Source organism: Papilio polytes, unplaced genomic scaffold, assembly GCF_000836215.1.
Source record: "Papilio polytes unplaced genomic scaffold, Ppol_1.0 DF824180.1, whole genome shotgun sequence".
Classification (NCBI taxonomy): domain Eukaryota; kingdom Metazoa; phylum Arthropoda; class Insecta; order Lepidoptera; family Papilionidae; genus Papilio; species Papilio polytes.
In genome coordinates, this window is record NW_013525024.1 from 1027816 (window position 1) to 1054020 (window position 26205).

Sequence of the window (26205 nt, forward strand, 5' to 3'; positions counted from 1 at the left end):
CGTATTTTTCGTCATTACATCATAATCATACTTCTCACATCGTCAGCTTAATGAGACATGTTGACTATGTTCAAACTATGACGACGCATGGACAGAATGTCGCGTTAATTGTTTTGATTAATATCGAGAGGGTGGACGTCGTTAACCAGAATTGGTCATTTGACTGGCGTGGTATGTTCAGGACGTGTCAATGCCACGAGATTGATGTGAGGTTATGTATGTAGTAACATTTATTTTCTTTAAATTAAAGCTACGCTTTAATTATTCTACAAAAATAAAGAGATGCACATAAATACATGTTAAGATAAAAACACGCAATCTTGAATCAGAATGGCAAAAGTCAGGATTGTTGAGATAAAACGGGTTTTACATCTGAAAAATTTTGGAATTCAATCAAATTATATTTATAGATCCTATAATAGTTTTCGAATAGTACATTTTTAGAAGACAAGATTTAAAGAAATCGATTCCCAAGATTCCTTTCCGTTATCTAATTTGTCTAAAATGTAACAAAAGCTTCAACTGTTTATCAATAATAATAAAAAACAACAAATAATCGACATTAAATTAAGCATTTGCATCTTTATGTGTCAATAAATTATAGAATAAGACACACGAAGAGCGTCTAACCGGATTGCAAAACTGGCTTTGTATTTTGCATGCATTTGCAATAAATAAGATTGAGATTTCCTTATTCGGTACAAGTTTGCCTTCAGACAGCCTGGCGGCGAACGTGGGCGTGGGCTACGTGTTACGTGATCTTTGATACACTAGAGGTCGCGTGTATCATCACGTCGCTGGCATACAGCCATACATACACATACATATGTATATGTACATTCACAAACACAAACGCAATTGATACGCTAACATGATTAACAATTAAATGATTGCTATTGCCTTGTTATGATATTCTCTATACACTAGCTTTCGCCCAAGATTCCGTCTGCGAGGAATTAAAAAAAAACAAAAATAAGTTGCCTTCCAGGCTATCCTCTACATCTATACCAATTCTCACCGGTATTATTTACTACCAATTTTTCTTTGAAAACACTTTTTTTTACGATGTTAAATATGAATCTAATATATCTAAACCATATTAACATATTACAATTTTATAACAGAATCTTATCGCATGCAGCAATAAATCTGGCAATATCACAAAAATGAGACTTCCAGTCACTGAAATGTCTTTACATTATATTATTTTGGTACCTAATACAAAAATCTTCAAAACAAACACAAACAAAAACATCATTTTCATCTCTCTAAACGGGAATAAAAAAGATTTATTTAAAAAAACTTTGGCTTTATGCCACCATTTGTAGTAAATATTGCAATATTTCACAGCCGGTGGGTCATTTAACCGTCGATATGGCATTGACAATGTCGAATATTGCCCGACAATAATTACTTTCCGATATACGTTTTGCGTTCGGAAGTTAATGGCCTAAGGCATTCAGACTACAATCCAGACCTGCCAGTAAAATATTCATAATACTTTTTGCCTTGGAAACTATAACAGACCTCGTTTTAATTAACAAGTTCTAAATAAGGCGATATTGCGCTTCGATATTCTTCAAAATGTCAGTTACAACGAAGACCAAAAAAGTTTAATAATTATTCTCTGTATTGTGGCTTCACATACTCTATCCCATAATAAAACTACAAAGAATAGTTTAAAAGCAACAAGTCGAAAATAGTTTTTACATGTAAAATTAACAAACTGGAAAGACATCTTGCAGTTCGACCATTCATTTACATTTAGGCACAAGTTTAAGCATTGAAATGTAACAGCATGTTTAGATTACCATTATCCTAACTGCAGTTACCCTGGTACAAGGCAAGGGTATAAGTTATGCGATGCTTACATGAGTGCTCGCTATTCGGCTACACTTGTAATCGTTAGCGATAACACCGAATATTCTGGTGCCTAGTGCCTAGTGCTTGGCAGAGCGCCATCCGAAGACGTGGGTGCAGTTCGTTAACCGCATGGCTAATACAAGAAAATCATCTCTCGTTAATTATATCACTTGTTATTCAGATTATTTAAAGGTCATGGTTGCGCACCGGGGTCCAATAAGGTTGTTAGGAAAACTATGGTCTATGATATATGGAACAAACATACAATATTGAAATTCGATCCGAAAAACTGATGTATGGTTATTGTTAAGAGATAATACTAACTGATAATACTTAAACATCGTGATGCAATGCACATGCAATGCATGAATAAATTCAAAGATATGTGTGAAGTCAACCAACCCGCGCTGGTCCAGCATGAATGACTATGGCCTAGTCCTAACTTAGATTAGGCTCCTAACCGATTGGGCTTTGGTAGTTATTCTGTAATCGAGTCAACAAACAATTGTATTTTCATAAGATCAACAATAAAGCTAGAATACTCTCAAGTTGTAGTTCATTTTGAAATAATAGTCGAATAAATAAGAAAGTGTAGTAGAAACAACTTGTCTAGATTGTAGCGTGTCTGCCAAATCTTATATTCGAGTGGATCTTGATAATCCGGTCAGCCGAGCTTTATTGCGCCGATCGGGCGTTGTTTATTATGAGCGGCGCGAGTGGGCCGGCCCATTGAGTGTCGTATCTTCCATGTGCACTCGTGACTCCAAGCAGGGTCGAATCGATACGTATAAGATCACTCCGATATCTGTCGACACGTTAAATAAATGCTCTTACAAGATAACCACGTTATACAAGTACAAAACTAATGCAATAAAATTATCCTTGCAATGTAATTTATTACGATTGAGTTTAAAGTCTTGTATTTCGAGTCGATCGAGATTGCAATCTGTATATGCTGTATGCTAAACTTTTTTTTTAAGTAATATTAGTAGATTTTTGTTAATTTACTAATATTTCCTTTAACCATTCCAACTAAGCTCTAGGCTTGTGCTGAGATATGGGTAACAATTGTCGAATGGCGGGATTCGAACCCTCGACCGTAAGATCGGTAGTTCGTACCCCAAACCATCAGGCTATTAGCGCTTAAGATTATTAAAGCTTACTAAATACACACTTAACATTGGATATAATATGAGAGTTTTAATTCACAGGGCACCATAAGCAATCAAACCTTTACAAAGTTATTATCTCATCTTGTTTTCAACACTTCATTGTATTGTATTTGGAATGATGAATTGATCCGATGTCAATAACATTCGGTCTCAGAAAAGGAAGTGATTGAGTATATATATCGCCGGCTTCGTGTATGCAAGGCGAATACACTGTGCTTGGCGATGCGGGAAATTAAGAAAATTCTACTTATTTGCAAGTCAAAGTAACGAATCATGTCATGAAAACAATGGCAATTACCAAAATATACATAAGTTATACACAAATAAAAAAAGGAGAGCAATTAATAAAAAAATCTTTACAATACTAGAAAGTAATAATCTCGTATTATCCGAGAACACAAACACATCAACCGAAGAATTACCTCTTTTGATATAACACTGCAATTATTTCTTTACCTTACAAGAAAATGTGCTCAAAAGCAACCCCTTTATCCCCTTCCTCTATTCTTGTACGCTGTATCGAACTATAACAAGCGTTTCTCGTAACACCCGGCCTTTAACTTTACACTTTTATTCACTTGAATAGACTTGACCTCTTTTGTAATAGAAGTTAGAAAATTATTAATACGTAGAGAATAATTGATTCCTGTTTGTAATAGTTTGCAATTTTATTCTTATCTTAAAGTTGATGTGGATATAACTTGTCAGTAGCCATTTATTTAGTAATTGTATACGAAAAAAAATATCAACTGACATTGGAATAGGATCAAGGAAATTTCATCGAGCGTAAAAGTAACACTCCCTGGCGGCCGGAATGAGAAAAAGCCAGGAAACGGCCGGATACTGTACCAAATAAATATAAATCAGATTCCTCTCATTTAAATAAGAAAAGAAAACCCTTTCCGACCCAAGCTGTACACAATACACATGAATGCTAAAGCTATACAGCCTTTAGAGTTTATTGTACAAGTGTGCATAAATTCCGTTATGACGTAGTATTTGGGTGGTCAAAACTGGCAAACCAAATGAAGCATATAACCGCAAGCCATACAACTTAAAAGTATTCTTAGTTAATTTATGCGATACAATAATTTTATAAATAAGTTTAAAGTTAACGAAATGTAACAGGACAATAGAAGAAAAGCTGATGTTTATTTACTTTTATGAATATTTCGTATATGTTTGTTAAGCATTGATAAATCATTATTGTCCAATGCTGAAGTCATCGGAATGTTACTAAACTTAACGATAAACAAGTTTTTAAATAGGAATCAATCAAGTTGGTAGCATTATTAAAAAATGTACGATAAAAAAGAAACTGATTTCGAAAGTTAATATTATCAGGAATTATAGAAAGTAGAAACCGATTTCCTTTGAAAAATAAATAAAAATTGCTGTAAATGTCACGCAGTGTATGGCGTAAGCCATTAATTTTAAAAAGTTCCCAGTCGATATCAACTTTCATTTAGCGCCTAGATCTCACTGATAATTGGCACAATCTATCAATTATTTTCATCGAGTTGTGTTGCTATTCCGATATTCTTTTTTAATTGAATTTTTAAAATTACTTGCTTCACACTTAATGTATGTACAGACAAGCGTATTTCTTTCACATATTTTAAGGGTATTTTGTAGCGCCTAAAAGTATATAACAGCAGTATGGTAAGTGGTAAATAACATTCATAAACTTCCCAGGAGAGTGTTCGTGCCCATTACGAGCTCTTGCCGTTGACGGGGATAAAACTAACGTTAAACTATTTCTAAACGCAACACCTTTACGCTCTCTTAATGCATGAATGCGTCAATAGTAACGGAAATAGTTTTAAATACGACTCCATAAAATATAAAACTATTCATTGTAAAAACTGATTTGTATTCTATTTCAAAAGTATTATTTTAAAATTACCATTCCTTTGAAAAAACGCAAAATTCTTCGGAAACCTTTGATACTGATTTTTTTCCTAACTTTTTTTTATAACATAAGGAGGCAAACGAGCAAGCGGCCACCTGAATCCGCCAAAATGGCGAAGCGACCGCTGCCCACAGACATCCGCAATAGGGGATGCGTTGCCTACCCTTATCCGACGGAGAAGGAGACGCACATAAAGAGGATATTTCCCCTTCCTATGCATCTCCTCCACCGTCAAATCCACTTCCCGTTTCCATCCTCTCCTTATAAGAAAAGGGTGGTAACGAGAAAGGGATTTAAATTAGAACTGAATTTATAAGGACTTTTTAGCGTTCAATTATAATGATGTTCTAAGTATGCCTAAAATTTTCAGTTCTATGCGAAATACTGTAGCCTCTTAATAAGGATTATGCTGACCGGGCTATTTATATCTAAACATTATCAAACAATTACTAATATTCGTGTATGTTCACATTACTAAACAGATTAATATTAAGTTTGGGTGAAGCGAACATCTCATTCTCAGCATTTAAAAATAATTTCTGCATTCGTAGCAATACGTCGATACATACACAATATATTGGCATGTTAATAAAATCTCACAAAATAACGCCCCATTAAGTTTTATAACATTAACAAAATGTCTAAAACATTGACGCCACCGACCAAGTTCTAAATACCTGTCGATGGAGAAGACAAAAATATCCTACGGGAAGCATACTAGAGTATTTCTGGCGCCGCACGTCGAGCGATCTACAAGTACAGTTCGGTACAAAATGTACAATTGCGGAAATATATTTCCTACCCCTTTAGTCAGATGTCATTTGAGGCTCACAAATAAGTAGAAAACATGTCATTATAACCTTTTGCTTTACGATATTTGGTACGTAGGGAGCGATTTCATTCTATGGCTGTACAGTAATAGTGAATCGTATTCCAGTAATACAAGGTCCTCAATAGAAGGTAATTATGGTAATATCTTGTGTGCGCGAGTGTACTTAAGATACGAGCAAAAGGAAGCGTTCATTTCATCTCCGGCTATTCGGTACAAATGATCGCCAACAGAACAGGCCATTAGCTAACCGCTAATTGCATTATTAACATTCGCTATAAAGGAATCGAAAGTGACATTTATAGACTAGTTAATAAACGTTTTACTCAATATACGGTTTTTATATTCAGTTTTATAAATACTTGTAAACAAAACTAGTACTCTATAAATGTCATGACATATGTACATACTAAAGGACCTTTTTCCCGATAATTATGTTTGTTTTGCTCAATGACCTATCAATAATTTAAGGCATTTAGTTCTACGAAATTGGTGTACAGAATGTCACATTGGTCTAATGTATTAGTTGTTTTTCTGTTATAAAAAGCTGGTATTTGCTACTTGTATGTGAGAATCCAACATTGCGTGACCGTCCGTCCGTACAATAGAAATGACTGCAATAACGTAATGACCGTGTCGTTTCCTCGTCTATAATGATGTCATTAACATGTTTAATTGGATAAAATTGGTACGTTTACTCCTTACAGCGTTTTAATCATTTTAAATGTGCATTAGAATATATTAAATTGCAGTTATATCTGGTTGTAGTTTTTGTTGAATCTACTGTGTAATTCAATTAGTACAATGGACGTTAGTATTGTCTCATTAAATAGAGCAGGCGCGCAAGGAGCATGCATTTAATTAAATACCATCAACACTTCAATAGGAAATAGAACAAGCCAAGAACCACAAGAATTAGTGAAGCCAGCACAATAAAACCGTTCGTATTGTATTCAAAGTTGGATTTAAAACTTAAAAAGCAGTTTAAAAATATAGTGCCTAACGATGTAGTCAAATGTAATTTAAATATCATACGGAATAATTGTGATGTGACGATTAACTTAAAAAAAAATTTCTACGATAATTATTTGAAACGCGTAATTGAGTCAAGTACATTAAAATTTGGAATAATAAAAAAAAAAATAACGACAAATAAAAGAGACTCTAGATGTAGACAAGCATACGACTTATTAGTTCAAACTACGTTGGAATCGAACCTCTAAATTAAAACTCGTTAACTGAGAGCCTTTGAGGTGTAACCCTTACTGTAAACAACAAATTAAAAGTCGATGTTTAGCTTTCCGTATCAATCAGTATGAAACATTACCACGAAATAAGCGACAAAAAACGAAACAAGAGTTTATTACACTCGGTAATTTATGAGAAGGCAGTAACCGAATCAGGAACAACGCACAGTCTTATATAACATTTGGCAAGAGTTCGTGACGAGCAAAAAGTCGTCGAGTTGCGTGTGCCAAATGAATTTTGATCAGCCGAAACTCGAGGCGATGTGATCGAGCGATGGGAACCGCCGCATACAAAAACTACTACCAGCGATCGTATCATCGACTTTTTGTTAATTACGAGCCTTTATTGGTCACACCGTAATACTATAAACAAGCCATAATGGAAATAAAAAAGTGAACAAAATAATTTTATGTTAAGGAGACGCTGTTGTTATTTCTACAGTAAGTGCTCCCAGATAAAATGTTTCCTTGACAGATTATCCACATTCAGCACTCAAATTCAATTGTTACATGTAAAGTAGAAAGGTAAAAAAGAAAACTTAAGATTAGAAGCCAAAAGAATGAGCTAAGAACCGCGGTTGCGTCTGTCCAAATATTTATCTAAATAAATTCCGACAGTTGATTAATTTTGTGATAACAGGCTGAAGTCATCTGCATAATCAAATTAGCCAGCACCCCATCAACACGTAATCCAATAGATAAAACGACTTTGCAACACAAATCAGACTACAATTCTTCGAAGGTTCAGATTTACTATTACTTGAATAAAGAAAAATCAATTGCCTATATTCAATTCTATACAAGTCGTGTTACTGATTTAAAAAATGTAGATTCCTTAGTTTTTAATTAGACAGCGTGACCATTTTTAAGTTTATTAAGGCGTAGATTTTAATCTACATAATTTTATCTAAAAACTATTTTCCTCTGTACCTTCAGCTAAGACATCAGTGCTTTATTAATTCTACAAAGATGTCAAATGAGCAAAATTCTAAATTGGATTAGCATAGTCTAGCCGAGAAGATTAGGTTCGTTAGTAATTGCTCAAAGTTGAGGTCAAGGCTGACCGTCGGAGCTGCGGCCCGTGAGTTTCATGAAATTGTTATTTCACGACTATGACGATGGAAAATTTTAGTAATCGTGAAAGCAAAAACATGTAACAACTTTAATACTTCGCTTCAATTGGTCCAAGATTAACATCTTCATCAAAGAGTAGCTTTTTGGTTTGGGACGAAACAGAATCGATTTATTTTAATAGTATTGTAATAAAGACATTTTTCGGATAATATCACTCTTAGGTACTTACTATACGCTAATTATTCTCTATGGTTTATGGTCTTGTTTGTAAACCAGTTTTTGTACTACAAGGACTATTCCGTATTTATTTTCGCAACTAAAAATTCTGTCATTTTATAAAAACACGCAAATTGAACGTGTACACGTCAACAAACAAGCTGCGGTTATTTACAAATGGATAACTGAAAATTGAAACAATTTTCTTTGTTAGCCAAACAAATTGGGAAAAAACTGAATTCCCTTGACAATGTCCAATTTATTTTTTTGGCCCTCGTCGCCATTAATTTTATTTAATCTTCAAAGTTAATAGGACGAATGAAATCTCTGGGCAACTTTTACATTTTCTAAATTTTCCGTTTGTTAAGGGGCCATCAGCGACAACTGTTTACTGGCGGGCGGGTCGTTAAAAAAAATTAAACAGGGTTGTCACCGTCTCGGTTCATTTAAAACGTGTCTAACAACCAAGGAGTTGATCACTTTTTGTTAAGGCGGGGCCGCAGTTAATAAGTTTGATTGAGAATTTACCGTGAAAGGCGCGAGATGTAACCCTAGTTTCGCAGACAATGAAGCTCGTTCGCGCCTCGCCCTCTTCATTATCACGGCAGCCGGCACGTCGCCGGAATCCCTTTGTCCATCCGTTACGTGCTTTACTTCAATCCATTACTTTAGCTTGCCCTTTCATTTTAATTATCTAAGAACTTGATTACATTACATTCGTGTAGTTAAAACATCGCGAAAAACAATAAGCATTGTACAATTGCATTTTGCAACTAGTTCACAAAGACAAACATCTATTAATTCATAGTATGTTTTATCTAGTAAAAACTAACACTAAAAATAACGAAACAAATATGCTTAACAATCACAGAGCTTTTAGGACAATCTTACTAATACTATAAATGCGAAAGTTTAGATGGATGGATAGATGTTTATTAGAGTTTGTAGCCTAAATGGCTGAACAGATTTCGATGAAATTTGTTATGTATACCATAGTCTAGAAGAACACATATGCTCACTTTTATTTTTTTTAATACCACGCGGACAGAGTCGCGGGCGACAGCTAGTGATGTCATAAATTAAAAGTCTTTAACCACAACTATAATAAATAAGTAGAAAAATGGAAACAATTTGTTTATAATGTAAAGCCGGCTCGCTTCAAAGTTAAATAGATAGTTTTCAGTTATAAAAAGTTGCGGCGCACACACCGGCACGGGCGATCGCAAATTTCCATGAATATTTTATGTAAACCAGTGATTATGATACGTACGACAAAGTTTTGTTCATACATTCTGGCTGTACTAACTTTAATACAAATTATTAAAGTTAGTTTACACGGTATGTATAAATTGTAAGCCGCGCACTAAAATTAATAGGTCTGTGGAGATCATTCGCATGGAACATATGCTTTTTTAACTAACCAAACAATATTAAATCTAATATTTCCTTCTTCGATGAAGCTTCTTGTTAAATGCGTATATGCTAACCTAAGCTCTGAGACTTTATTTCTTTAGTAAATTTGTTCTTGTAATTCATAATTCGGAACGACTTCCTATCCCGAAAGAAAAACCAACGCGCAAACAAAACTCAGTGAGCTTCCGACCGCGTAAATTATTTCCCATTTTCTGTACGAATTTAAAAGGGTGGCGCAAAATATAGAAAGAAGTCTTCGAAAGTTTAATGCGAAAAAGATTACTTAGTTTTGTGCGAGACCGAATGCTTTTTAACTGGTAACTTGAATGAGCGTAATTTAAATTTGGGGATTCGCGAAGAATTCTTTAACAAATATAATGTATAGAAAAGATGGCATTGTTTGGAACGGCCTCGTCTATGTTTTATGCATGAGGTTGAACAAGACTGACGACTTAGAACAAACGACGCGAAATAAAAGTTTACGGAAAGTATTTGTCACAAACAACTCTTTATTTATGATAAAAAAATAAAGAAACTAGTTCTAATATACAAAACAATAAAGTATACGACAGCAATTTTAGTCACATTGTGATCAAAATAGTTCTTAGTACAAATTCTAAATTATTCGCGTCTTTGTGATAAAAAAAACCATAGATCTGTACAAAAAAAGGTCAAAGTCAAGCTATGGTCACTCATCGACAGTTTTTTATTTTTTTAATATAAAATTAGAGCAGACCCAAATTTGTACCATTACTAATGACCATGATATAAGGCCAAGGCTAACAAACACAATATTATACGGCTAGAAAATTGTTATGTGACGGCGTGTGATCGATTAGGTTCCGGTCCTAAAGCCAGGTATGTGCCGCAAAATACACGACTGTTGTATTATATTTTTTGTAACAATAACAAAAAACATATGGGACCCAATCACATTTTATACGCTACATCGTTTATATTCAACTAAAAATACTTTTTCTTATATCCGCTACTTAAGTTAAGTTTTAATAACTATATAATGTAAATGGAAATTTACTTGGTAGGTGTGCTATGATCGAATCTATTTGTAGTGTACTAAAACGGACACCAAATGTCAAAGCCAAGGGCAGTTGGTGCACAAAGCAAGCACACACAGGCGACTACAAATAGCGCACAATCTAAACACATTTACCGTCCCCGGGGGCAGTAGATGCATTTGCATCGCTTTTAAAATTCCACCGTATAGTCTCGTGGCGTATGTCATTAAGTCGGGGCTCGCCGGAAGAGGGACGCGTGACGTCGCCCGTCTGTATACACCCTAAGACGTGAGGCGGACTATTAATGCACCATTGAGAGCTCGCGAGGCGCTGCTTTCACAGGACACGGCCTGGGAACGTAATAGGAAGTCAGCCCGGTGGTCCGGTCACTCAAAATTATTAATTTGAATAGTATACAAATAAGCGAATTGTATAATTGCGGTCACGTCTCAAATACGATGGTAGCCTTGCCTTGCCTACGATGGTAGGCTTTGCGTACTCAGTATATTGTTTTAACACTACCACAGTAATAAATTTTGCCATTTTATCACGAAGAAAAAAGCTATTAAGAATTTTACGTACAATTACGTATATTCTCAATACGCAGATAATCTGTGTATGTTCATATTTATATTATAAATGCGAAAGTTTATATGGCTGGATGTATGTTTGTTAGTTTGTAGCCTAAACGGCTGAACGGATTTCGGTGTCATTTAATTATTTGTCATATAGACGTAGAGGATAGTCTGGAAGAACACATAGGCTACTCGCTTTTGTTAAAAAAAGACATCTAAATAATAATAAAAAAACAGTTTAGAACTGCGGTTGTGATATATAAAAGATACTTTGTCTAGTCATTTAAACTTTTAACTATTGGACATATGTTTTATAAATTGCTATCAAAAAGTATAATGAAAGTTTTACTCCGATAAGGGGCATACTATTAGTTAATATGTTACAACAGGAAGCTGTCAACAGCGCATGATGTATGGCAGCGAGGCTACCTTTATTAATAGACGTACAATCAATGACGGCTTCCTATTTAGAAGACTGAATCTTAATGTTAGTTAATACTTCTAATATGGTTGACAATCTTGCGGTCGAGAATTCGCATTTCAATTTTAATTTTGTAAATAAAATCATCTTAATTTGGTGTAAAATTAATTAAATTAATTTTAGATACTAGACAGACAGTTCGACAGATTATTAAGTTAGGCTGTCTACACGAAAATTTCTTTAGTAAAATGTGAAAGATACACTAATAATTGTTTTTCAAGTTGTTCAACAAATTCAAATATCATTTTTTCTCATCATTCAACAAACACAATCAGAACGTTCAAAAGGACACTTTTGGCACATAAAAGATTCAAATCTAAAGATCGAGAATCCCTATACAAAGACTGCTTATGAGATTTCCAATTGCTTTCGAGGGCCATTCAACGATTGCCTACTTGATTGGGTTCGGCTTTTTATACCGACGTTTGATGTGCGAATAAAAAGAAGCCCTTTAAAAGTGTGTTCTTTCATTTCATATTTTTATACACTTAAAATTACTCAGACACTATTAATTTGTTGGTATTGATAAAAATAGCAAAACACATTTATCACAAATCATACTAATATTATAATTGCGAAAAATTAGATGGATGGATGTTTCTTAGAGTTTGTAGCCTAAATGGCTGAAGGGATTTGCTTAAAATTTAGCATAGATGTAGAGGATAATCTCGAAGAACATACGGATACTTTTGATTTTTTAATTTCCACACGGACGGATTCACGGGCGAAAGCTAGTAGTAAATAAATGGTATACAATTTTCTGCTAGTGAGACGTAAAACTGCATCATTACAATAATAATTGCAACTATAATGTGAAGAATAATTAAACGCGCAGCATACATAATTTACAGAGTACGATATTGTACTTTTACTTCCCCTTTTTCGATTATCGGGACGATTACCCGTATGCTCGCAAATTCAGGGATCCCCGCCGCGGCCGGCCATAATTTATGAGCACGCCATTCCAACGTACGTATACGTATGAAAGCTTATTCATCAGACATTTTGTACAGCGTACGAAACAAAGTCTGGCAGGATAGGAACTTATTACCATACGATCAGTTTTAATATTCTATGGTATCGTAAGCTTTAACTTGCCCTTTTCTAACTTATTTAAGGTGTAACTTATACAGCAAAAGCGTACAATTTAAATTACATTAATGTAGACTATTGCAATACACATTATGGAGTAATTTATTTTATCTATTGTTAAGATCGACTAGATTTTGCCTGCAACGTTGTCCGCGCGGAATAAAAACAACTTCTAGCAATAAATTTAGTCTATTTTACACAGTGATAATGTAGCTTTCTAATGGCAAAAGAATTCTTGAAATCGACCTATCAGTTTTTGTATTTTTGGAACATTTGAATAGATAATACTTTCAGGCGTAGAAAACAGAATTTACAAACTGTTCTAAGAATAAAAAAATTTGTTAACAATATGATCTAATCTTACTATATAAATGCGAAAGTTTAGATAGATGTTTGTTACAGTTTGTAGCCTAAACTGCTGAACGGATCTCGATGAAATTTTGCATAGAAGACTAAGACATACTTTCTTTTGTTTTTTATTAACAGTCACACGGAGTCGTGGACGAAAGCTAGTTTAGCTATAATTTCAAGTCCGTTGATTTACATATATCTAACACACTCCAAACCTCTCATCGCATTATCGGATTCATAACGCTGCACAGACGCGTCACTATATTTTTATCTACATCGTAAAAATAATGATAATAACCGACCATACTCGTTAAGGTAAGCGTTTCATATAAATCCCCTCGTCGAATCACATTAACAAATCATTCAACGGTCTGTAACGCTAATTTAATTTTGAAAACGTTACATTAACTCTGTAACTATGTACGTCCCGGATTAAAAAAAAAATGTGCCGCACCATAAGGTTTTAATAAAGCGTATGGTGAATTAGTGGGTCGCTTTAACGCGTCATCCGGTAGTGACCCTCTTTTTTGATTTTTTGTCTGTACGCATTATTAATTAGTTTGAATTAATAATGACATATTAAAGCTTATGTTATGGTTATATGTTACTTAATTCGATAATTACTAGATTTAATCATAATAATATTATAAATGCGAAAATTTAGATGGATGGATGTTACAGTTTGTAGTCTTAACGGCTGAACGGATCTCGATGAAATTTGACACAGATGTAGAAAATAGCCTGGAAGAAAACATAGGTTACGCACTTTTGTATTTTTTTTTCCACGCGGACGGAGTCGCGCGCAAAAGCTAGTTTAGAATAAATGCCGACAAAAATGGCCCACCTATAGAGTAACAATACGTTTACACCAAAAACAGTCTTAATGGTTGTAAAAAGTATACGGACAAGCAGGTTCAATGAACTTAAATTATCTTAAATTCCCACAACCATCTAAGGGTTACAAAGATAATAATTTCTTTTTGTATTCGCGATCTTCAATACCGACCGGTCTTGAGCATTACTTGGAAAACTGTAAATGATTACAAGAGAAATAAATAATAAAAATGGTACTCATAACTATTTAAGAACATAAAATTCAATTATTACATTACTAGCTGTCGCCCGCGACTCTATCCGCGCGGAATATAAACAAAAAAAATTTTTAGACAAACAATTTAGTTGTCTTTCTAGAAATGATCAGGTGAAATTTTACAGATATCTATCCTTAGAGAGTTACAAGACGCGAGATGATATTTATTTAATCTCTATCTAAACGATGACACGTCAGTAATAACGTCCCTCATAATGGGGGCCGTTCCGGATACGTATTTATAAACACACATAAATTATAATAATAGGTAACGTTAATGGTAATTAAAATATAATTTAACTAATTAAATAACGACCATAATGTCTAGTTATGACATGAAAAATCAGTAATTTACGCATTATATTAACTCCATTCACTGTTAAAACACTGTTGTATTTTAAATTAAACGAATTAGTAGAAATATCAAATAGTAAAAAGCCTTTAAGCTCTTAAGGGATAGACAGAAATCTGATATAAAAAATATCCAACTAAAAACCTTAAAAAACACAAAGCAAATCTAATATCAAGTACGAAGTATTTAAGTATGTCTTAGTAGTGTACACCTATTCCTTCCCTTATTTAAAACATAGAAACAATAACAATTCTGAATAATAACAATCTTTCGGACATGTAACAAAATGTACTTAATCGACCATTATTAAATAACACATTTCATTCAGTTAATATAACATTAACTATTATGTTTCAATAATAAATCTTGTTAAAACGATAACAAAACTATTCGAAACACGGGACGCACCCAGTGATAAAAAATATCGCCAACTTACGACATTAGTTAGTGTCACATTGAATAAAGAATTATTCTTAGCTGTCCAATCTGTCAATGGGTATTATCTCGATTATAATTTGATAGATTTTGATTATAGTGACAACGTATAGCTATTATCTGTCTTCTCTTATGAGGACTTATCTATACTATTATAATAAAGCGTAAACACACAATTCTTTGTTGCCTAAGATGTCAGCAAATACAGCATATTTTTGAATAATTCTTTTAATAAAAAGACCTACACTTACGCTTACGCTACTACTACTTACGCTTTAGGCTATATATTTTCACGTCATTTAACTTAGGAGGTAAATATTTTAGATAAAAACCCTAATGTGGGAAAGAGACCATAAGTTGCTGCCAACATCAAGGAAGCAAGGTTGCCATAATTTGTCATCGTCATATCATTTTCACATTTGAAATTGATAATTTGACACATGTCAACAATGAAATAAGATTTTCATAATGTTATGCGTATGAAGTCGGACGGGAACGAATATTTGCGACAACGTTTTCGTACGAACCTGGCGTAAGGTACACCAACAAATAAAAAAAAATACATTACGAATACGTAATCGCAACTGTTATGCAAATATTCGTGATAGATCCTCAGATTATAATACCAAGACTGGTTAAATATTGTGACTGTTTTTATAATCTATATCATTATGACAGATACCAGAAAGCATTCTAGGTTTTTTATGCTCCTTAAATTGATACAGAATATCACAGTTGTATTGAGTGCAGAAAGTTTAAGCATTTCCCAAAACCGTTACGTCTTGTAATGCTTGCTTCGTACGTAATTTGTGTAAGTTGCAGTAATAAAATAAGATTACAACGCCGTTAAAACCGAAACGCAGTAGTTTACACACTATTAGTGTGTAATAAATACCGAAAATACAAAGGAAGTAATTCCTCTGACAAAAAATAAAAGTACATATAACATAAACCAAAAATCAATGGCTGATTTTCACTCCACAAACTTAAAAGTTGCAACTAAGATCATCACACTATATACCAAATTAATAGAAATTCTATTTTCATTTGTATCAAAAATAATATGCACTCTGAATTAAAAAAAAAGAAAAAGTTAAGTTTTATTACATAATTCCTCACAAAGAAATGTATGTTCATATAAATTTTGCGTTGGCATAATCTGTACATTGACTCCGTAGCCTTGAGTTGATATGAAAAAAAATCATTGAGACAGTGGTTATCTACTTGACCTTTTGCATTGGATTTAATTAACTCCAGACCAATTGACCGCATGCAGCCGATCGTATCATTCATGCAGACATATTGCTAGGTCTTTTTTTTTAAACCGGTATAACTGGCCAGTACGTTTGACTAAAAAGATTTATAAAGTATTTTAAATCACATACTTTTATATTTTTTAGAAAAAGTTTTAGGTTATGAATAAAATTAGCATATTTAAATGATTCAACGATTACTTTATTTGAGTAAACTTCGTTTTAGATTAGTGACTGCACTTAGTAATAAATTAAGACACAAAAGATGCAGGCAGAATGTATCATTAATTCAAAATTTCTTCTAATATTTTCTGATAGCTACAGCTGAACATAAGCTGCGTGAAAAGAGAACTACCAAGACATTCAAATTAATATAAAAAAAAATTAAAAACACACAAAAACCCATCGGACGTGGTGATTGTGCAATGCACGGACCTCATTTGAGATTCGCTGATTCACCGTACATATGTTAATGAGATACGATATTGGTATCGACACGTTTTACGCCCGTGGGAAAACGAATGCGTGGAAACAGTTACGTTATTTCGAAACAACCGCAACGTTACTTTGCTATCAAAACTAATCACATACATAGATTATCAGAGCTTATCAATAACAATATAGATATGCAGATAATAGATAAGAGGTTTTTAATGTTTTGTAAATTACACGATTTAATTCTAGGAACAAACAAATGAACATCTTTATCAGTTACTTCCGGTGAGATGAATTTTAAAAAAAATAATAACAAACCAAAAATACATATATTAAACTACAACTAACTATGAAAAATCTTGTGGCAAGGAAAATTTTGTAAAGTTTATAAAGAAAAGAACCTTCTAGAATACAAGAGGTAACGCCAAGTGGAAAGCTTATAGCAAAATAAATTGAATAGCCGCCAACTGTACGGATTTAAACAATAACATCGAGCAACGTGTTCGTGATACAAAGCGATTATACCTTGTCAAGTTCACAACCCAATGTTTACATAGGCAATTTGAAAAATCAACTTAGAATTTAACAAAGAAATGAACTCTTAACTGCTTGTTATAATTGTAACAAAGAATACAAACATCAGGAGAAATTATTAAAATGTTAACCACGAAAGACCTCGGATAAAACAATTGGAAATAAATCATACCCAGTTGTTAAATAATTTTAATAGTTGTTTTAATAACCTTTTAATTATTTCCTAAATTGACGAAATAATAAACTTAAACAAAGTAAAGATATATTGCAAAACAACAATGCCAATAACAATAAAAATGAATATCACAAAAAACTAGAAATAATAAAAATAAACAACGTTAAATTCATAAAACTTCAGACAAGGCGCTGTTTTCAGATGTGTAAAAATGATTCTGAAATTTGGCATGACACAAAACTCTCAGACATAAAACAATTTCATATTCGCAATCACTTTTAAGGCTGGCAATAAATATATCAATACCGCCCGCTCATGTTTTTGTGATGACAATAAAGGGAATCGGCGTCGCTTTTTTGATACTGAATATTAAATTCTATACGTGTAATGAAAAAGAAATTATTACCAATATATTGGGATTGTTTGAAAAGATTTTTTTTCAAATAAACGAGTGTAGTAATCTCATATTTTTAAAACTTCATAAAGGAGGGGCATCTCAATTTGTCTGTATGTTTTTTTATATAAATACATTACAATATTTAGAATCAATCGAAGATTCAATGTTACTAGCTAATAGTTTTATATGAAACCATTACACTCTAAAGATTACATTGGATTAAAAAACAGTAAAAAATCGATTGAGAAAATATACTTTCATCGTATAAAGTTTTGATGGAATAATATTTAGGCAGTGCGTCAAGTCATAGACAGGGCGACGTGTATTGATTGCTGAGGGAACCGGCTTTAAATGTTTCAGTTAATATTTTTAAAACTCGATTAATCTTTTTCAACATCGATATTCTTATGCTTTAAAAAATGAACTGGTTATACTGAAAATATAGTTGGACAATGTTTAGTTAAACATGCGTTTAACTCTGACCACCTCTGATTGATATTATTGACTTCAATTTGGTTATTTATCGATGAAGACTACATTTCCCAAATCTACGTATAATGTTCCTAAAGCCATGATTTGCCAAAAATTAACCGGGTGCCAGTCACCGGATAAAAAGAGTTGACATCTGTTTAAACTACAATGTATTCAAAAAAGCGTTCAAGTTTTTATAGTCAGACAAAGTAACAATAGTATTTGCTAACAAAACATTCCCTAAAATATTAGGCTGAGATATTTAGTCTTCAATCCTCCGCACTCTAACAACGTCTTAGTATAGTCTACATTTAGAGAATATCTTTGTTAATCTTAGCTTTGTCAAATAGTATACATAAAACATAATACTTATCTTTAAATGTATGAAAAGTGTTACATTTTCTAACTCGAAATTGTATTTCATTAAACGTACCCGACGACTTCGCAGCAGGAAATTGCGATATGACTAATAACTTCAGCTCGTGTAAAAACTTGATTAACGGTGCTATTTTTTTTACGCCGGGCGCAAATACATTGCACAAAAACCACTATTTATATCAGTCTGCATGTGCAGCTTTTACTTATATTTTAGTAAGTAAAATAGATTTAGCAACGACTGTTAAGAACTATTCTACTTTGTTCAAATTAACAAGCAATATAAACATTTTTAGTCATATTCTTTTGTTTTACATATTTTGAACCAAGGATTAGAAAAAAGGCGAGAAACAAAAGGTTTGCGCTTTAGAATAAATATGATCGTTACTTATTTTCGCTAAACAAAAAACACAAAAAAGCTTTCACAAACAAAACGAGAATAAAAACCCACAGATAGAAATAATTTCGCACCAACGAACACGAGATGAGAAGCGCTCCTGCTAAACAAGGACTGCTACACATTGTTAAATCAATGTGGCGGGTACACAATAGACGACCCACTTAATACTTTCACACGAAGACGAAACAGTGAAGCAGAGCAGTAGACAGTACAGTAAAGTTTGAACACACACGCCGAGATAGACTAGTACTGTTTTGTTTAGTCTGCGTTCAAACATTACATCTACTGCACTGTCTACTGCTCTACATACTCTGTCCTCGTGGGAACATAAGGTACTGTGCGCTACCAGCCTCCCCGATCCGTCGTAACTCGTAATAAGCAACCGCGACCAAACAAAGACATTTCCAGTTTCACAACGCAACCGGAAACGTCTCCGAAATTACGCATTCAAAAGCGAAAGCTCTTACCAAAGAGATTAAGATTTCATGTATCTTAACCGCTATCGTATACAAATTTAAAATACAGCGTATTGTTTGCGATTGTGGTTATAATTTAAATAAGTTTCCATAGCACTTTAGTTGCTCGATTTACATATAACAACAAATGAGCTAAGCGGCATCAAAGTGAACGATTATGGGATTTGAACGGCGACATTTGATCAAACATTGCGTCTTCGTAATAGTAATTTCGTCTTCATCTTACTAAGTACCATTGTGGGTTATTCACACATGTTACCTCATATTAGGTTTCACACAGAGAAACTGTTCTAGCTAAATTCGACTTCATTTAATCAACAATATACATCTACAAATACGCAAAGCTACGTCAGTATACGGTCGATGTGTATGCGAAATTAGTTCCACTACAGTCCCCTTTAATTCCGAGCTAAATAACACTCCACAATAGCGCTGTAGCTTTAAAGTCATCTATTTTATATTACTTTTAGCCTCTGTTTACATAACACTATTAATCATTTAACGGATAATACTTTTTAAATTTTGTTTGTTAGCTTCGAGGGGGATTTTATACGGAATACATAAATATTAAACCGTAAATAATTGCTGTCGTCACGAAAGATTATGCAGTAAAGAACTCAACGAAGAAAATAAAATAGAAGGGGCGGTAATCGGCACCCGGCCTGCGCGTGCACTTAAACCAAACACTCCTGCGAACTGTTGCCCCTAGTAAAATAAACATTAAACATTATGGGGTATCCAAATAAAATAGGGTTGATGCATATAAAAACAACACACGTGTTTGACATAACTTCTTTAACTGTAACTTTTTCTTACTACATTTTTTAAATAACTTTGCTAAAAACAACCAAGCATCACCGCACAACACGCATCTGTAGAGTATTAAATTTGACTATAGAAAGTAACTTTTCATTTATAGAGAAATTTCATGTACCATTTTAACTGTCAACCTTAATCAATGAGACCGCGCTAGAGCAAGCATGTGTTGTACTGAATCCCAAACTAAAATAATTAGATCACAACCCGCGTGCTCTTTACATCATCCAATATAAAACTTCGGCGAAATCCAACCAAACAATTTAAATCAATACTTTAATGGTAGCTAATGCTTTATTTAAATACTAGCTTTCGCCAGCGACTCCATCCGCGAGAAGTAAAAAAAAAACTGTGTACCCTATGTGTTCTTCCAGACTATACTCTACATCTGTGCCAAATTTCATCGAGATCCGTTGAGCAGTTAGGCTACAAACTCTGACAAACATCCATCCATCTAAATTTTCACATTTATAACATTAGTAAGATAATAAGTAAGATTTAATACGCAAATTTGCAGTTGGGAGTAAATTCTTGAATATCCTCTAAACGTGCAAAGTATTTCGTTATTTTTAATTCCGTCAAAACTGAAACAAAAAGTATATTTTCTTCTCGATATGTTTGAGTTCATTTTAGTCTTCACCAATCGACGAGACTGTTTTTTCTTGCACATACAGAGTCACAGTCATTTCATGGCGTCACAATTCTAATGAAAACTTGCTTAAAAAAGAACTAATTGCTTCGTTGCTCAGTAAAATTCCAAGCGTCGTTGAAACAAACGACGATCAAGAAATAAAAAAATTACGTTTGACTAGTGAACTATAAATTTAGTACCTCTCATATGAAATAGACGGCATGACGAAGACATTTGTACGCTGACAAATTAGAGCGTCAAATTACATTGAATACACGAACTTACTGGTACAGTTCAACGCTAATTAATCACAAGAAATGTTTAGAGTGACATCAACATATTTTATTACATACAAGTATTAAGCATTATTCAATTGAAAGTTTTTGAAATAATTCAAACGCCCATAACATGTTGTTTATTTTACGAACAATTCACCACAATATATTTAGAAAGAAATATTTGTGCGTCCAATTATAAAAGCCATCACAGGGATTAACGGCTTTTCAGCAACATTGAAGCGACTGACAGTTTGACATTTTTTAATAGAAAACAAAAGCTTCGACCAAATGTACACATTACAAAATAAATTAAACAAATAAAACGACCATTATCAAATTTTGTAGACATCATTCTGGAATCTAAATAAGGAGGCAGGCGCGAAGGCTCATAAAAATGGCATCTACAACATTTACTGCTCAGAAAATTTATTGTATAATTCAACGGGAGCTACGAGTAAACGTAACTTACGCAGCAAATAAAATTATTTTATTACTCTCTTTTCTATTTAAGATACGTTGACATTTCTTATTCGATACAGAGTACTACGACATTGCAATAAATAAGTTGTCTGAACCTCAGGGGCGCTAAATTTATGATTTGCCGCTTAGGCATCTGCTATGAATTCCAGATGCGTTGCATACCAATTATAAAATTAACCCAATAACAATCCTTTAATCCTTAAAACGTATAAAATTGAAGTTTGGAATTCAACACGAAATCGATCAAGATCGAGTTCTGGTATAAAACAAGCGGGCAATCAATCTTCTTCGGAACACCACTGCTCTGGTATTTGTAGGCGTGTTTACATGGAGAGCGCTCCCGTTAGACATTCCTTTTTTCTCACGCGTGTTATTCGTTACCCGATACCAGTAACATATAACAGATATCTGATCGTGACAAATAATATGCATATTTATCTACATCTAGGCTTCGTACTTGACAAACCAGTACAGTTTACATATTCTATAAAAGCTCAAAAACATCCCATGTGTTAAATTTTAATGAAGTCCGATTATTATAATTTACTGTTATTTTGTAATACTATTTCATAACTATAATTTTAATCGTTTGCGTACACCATCGCGATAATTTTAAACATAAAATCCTTATGAAATACGATCAAAGCATTTGCGGTACCAAAGCGAACCGCAGGCAAATCCGCGGTTTTAAAGTTACACGGGAATTATCCAACAAAGAAACGACTAGCTTCGTTTTATTTCTGCATCATTTTAACTGACTGTAAAGCACTACAGATATATTAATAATTTTAGTAACCATTTTAATGCTATCAAAAGTATTAAGCAATATTTCTGTGAAAAGTAATATGAAATCTGGTTTCTATAAATGTATGTGTGCGTGAAAGTGCATAGTCATTCATTATTCACTCCATTTTCCGCAATAGTATTAAAGCATTCCGAGGAAGCAAATCGAAGGGGAAGAAAACGCTTACAAATATTCGAGTGCTATAAAGCGCGCACGTCGGAGAATCGCGGGGTTTCCTTTTACTTGGCAATTTATTCTGCGCGCGGCAGGCTTGTAGATTTGTATCGGAGGTGGATTGCCGCCTCACGCCAGCCATACCGAATGAAAGCAATTTCGGTATCGGCCGCAGACACATCGCCACCCGTCTCGATACCTGATTTGCCCTAACCCTTAGGGAAGCGAGGTTTCTAATAACTCTATATTGATTTGTATTATCTCTAGTATGATTTTCTTCGTTAAAATTCGTGACGCACGCTACGATTTCCACGATAATGTTAGGAGTATAACTTTGTTTTTTTTTCTCGATCTGTTTGTAACTCAGGACACAAACTCTTTAAAGGACTTGATACTGAAGCTTGTTACTAATTTTGAAATTGAGCAAGACCGAAATTAAGGCAGTTTCGTAATGATTTCTTACATCCCTAGAATCTCGTAGGAATTAAATTTCAAAATGAAAGCTAAGGCATGCCATTCGTCGAATTCTTTCAAACGAGCGTTTGCAATTATGCCGGAGCGGAGCTAGACAATGCGTCAGTACGACTGGCGGCTGCAATTAGTGCAATTGTAGTTAATTTATTGCGACCGCGTCAGATGATACCGAAGAAATGCCGGGAAATTGTTACATGTTTTGGCAGGATCATGTAAGGAACCCAATTTGGAACTTTGTGGAAAAAGTTGAGTATTTTTTGTTGCGGATTCCGCAAGAATAATTTACTTTTGAAGAACACAGGAATAAAAAGACTACATTTACTTCTATGTTATTAGTATGTTACCGTAAAATAAATAGAATATGACAAAAAAATCTACGTCAATGAGCTAATATTAACAGTAGTAATGTATCACATGTCACAGATCATGAGAACGGGATTAGCGTTGTTTTTATAAAGCAATCAACAATGCTGAGAGGTTAGGTCGCGCAATCCAAGGGCCGACGTGACGGCTCGACTGTCATTTATCTTGGCGTCACAGTAATCCGTCTGGTAAGCCACACTACGCCATAGGGTTCAGTGTGTCATGATTGCTTCTTAGATTTGGGACGTGGGATAACAATTTCCATATGTGCTCGATTTTTGCAGATGTGACAAATTATTACTATTTAAAATAAGGACGGGGAAGCATATTATTTAAATCTAACTTAAGCACTTTAGAAGACTTTTACTCTTTACTATATCATTACATGTACCATAGGTGTTTTGAAATTTGTTTTATGTAAGGGAAATAGAAAGAAATGTGTAAGAAAAGTGGAAACGGAAATCTTTATCTTTCCTACTCCCTCTCCATCACGATAACGATAGGGTTTTATATCGTAAAAACACAACAGCGGTGGTCCGCTATTTTAAGGTGATATTCTGTGAAGTCGTCGAGCTTCCGCAGACAAAATGGACCATTCGTTGTGTTTCAAGTTTTATTACGGGAACTTAATTCTCTATGTAAAAATATACAACTAGTATTCTTGGATAATACGGACTTATACTTAGTAGCAATCGCTAAAATTGAATAAAACCTAACATGCGTGTTTATTTTTGAAACAAATAAATCTTAACTAAATACGACTACAGCAGTGAAGGAGTGGCAAGTACAAAACAACAATAAAAACGCTTCCGAAACCACCGAAAATACATTTGACGCTCCCCACACTAGTGGCCCAGTGGTGTAACAAACGATATATCCTCATTACGTTAAAGCAAGCAGATTTATTGCCCAATCACTCCCCACAGACTTCGACGACGAACTAACGCAACTGAGTCACGCCTGCGGATCCTACTATAAGAAGTAGAGTAGGTATAATAATAATATTATAATAATGCAAAATATAGAACAGAACAGAAGAAATACCAGGTGTGTAGTGTGCCCCTATCTTGTTAAAAAAAATGAACGGATCTAAGAGATTCCTCACATTATTCAGTAGATAAAAATCTTTGTTTTCAAAATATTTGACACACATTATACAACACCGAAGTTTCCCGTGAAGCCTTTAGCCAGCTCTTCACTAGTACGCACGATTCAAAACAACATTATTCAAACGGCGCCCGAGTCACACGAATTTAAATAAGTCACTCTGCGCGATGCCGATATGCGTTCCACGCGAATAATTACAGTAGACTTGAATGTAATTACACTACAGCCATATATTCTAATTACTGAGCCACGAAACGCTGTCAACAATTAGTTAATTGCGTTTCGCAGATGTTGGTCGTTTTGTAGTGTAATGGAGCAAGCAAGAGCAAGATCTATCAAAACTGAAAGAAGATCCCTTCGATAAAACGCCGTATAAGTGAAGATTTTCTAAGAACAAACCGCTAGCTTCAGCTTTACTTTGAAAATCAATTATAAATCTTCGAAGAGTAGCGCCCCAATTACAGACAGAATAGATTATGTACAAAACAGATCGGTACACTAAAAATTGACAAAACTAAATGTAATTAGTCTAAAACCAAACCGCAAATCAAAATTAACTGATTGCGTATACAGAATAAATATTAAACCTCAACAATTGTTCAATAACCAGTTATATACAGCGTATAAAATAAACAAGCTTAACAAAGACAATATTTCTCGATCGGTGCCAAATCTTCAGGCCGTAGTCGAAATCCGGCCGTATTTACTGTTTAAAGAACACAACACGGGACCATTCATAAGATGTGCTGCCAAAAATACTTCCATGCCAAATATACCTGCGTTAAGTCATTGAACTGTAACATCGGACTAGATAATGGTTATTTGAAAACTTTTACCGTTGACTACTCATGCATCTGATTACCTTGCAATTAATTATTTGCATCTTCACATGGCTATAAAGATAGGATTAATTTTACTTTAAAATTGTTATTATAATTTTACGTCTACTTAAATCTGAAGTCTACAAAGTACTTCACTAGAAATCCTTCTATTTGACCTTATCTGTAGAACAATAAATTGAGTCACATTAAATATACCACAGTATTGTTAAGGAATATGTTTGCATATTATTAGCCTACTTGAGATAAGCATAAGGCAGATTACAAATAACATATTCAAGATGATCGCATTAACATGAACTGATTACATTGAAAGGGTGTAGCCATGACACGACTATAACGTACCAATTGTTACAATCTTTTGTCTCCCGTCCTCGAGTACATTTAAGGAATCACAATGAAGAGTCTAGACTGCTGATAACTTAGCTATTGTTGCCATTGAACAAAAACATACCTAAATAATAGATGGAACACTAGAATAGTGTAAAAAAAATTGATTTTATAGGTAATTTAAAAGCATCAACAATGCAAAATATCTTACGCCCAACATCAATGAATCGACCTTCACTAGCGGAACACACCCACTGAACCCACTAGATTACGGAATAACACCTTCACAGTGCAA

The 26205-nt window shown here is 33.9% G+C and overlaps 1 protein-coding gene across 1 annotated transcript in view; it reads right to left on the minus strand.

Annotated features, from left to right (window-relative positions):
- LOC106111172 (heparan-sulfate 6-O-sulfotransferase 2) overlaps positions 1–26205 on the minus strand; it is a 63952-nt gene that overhangs the window by 8982 nt on the left and 28765 nt on the right. The window lies entirely within an intron of this gene.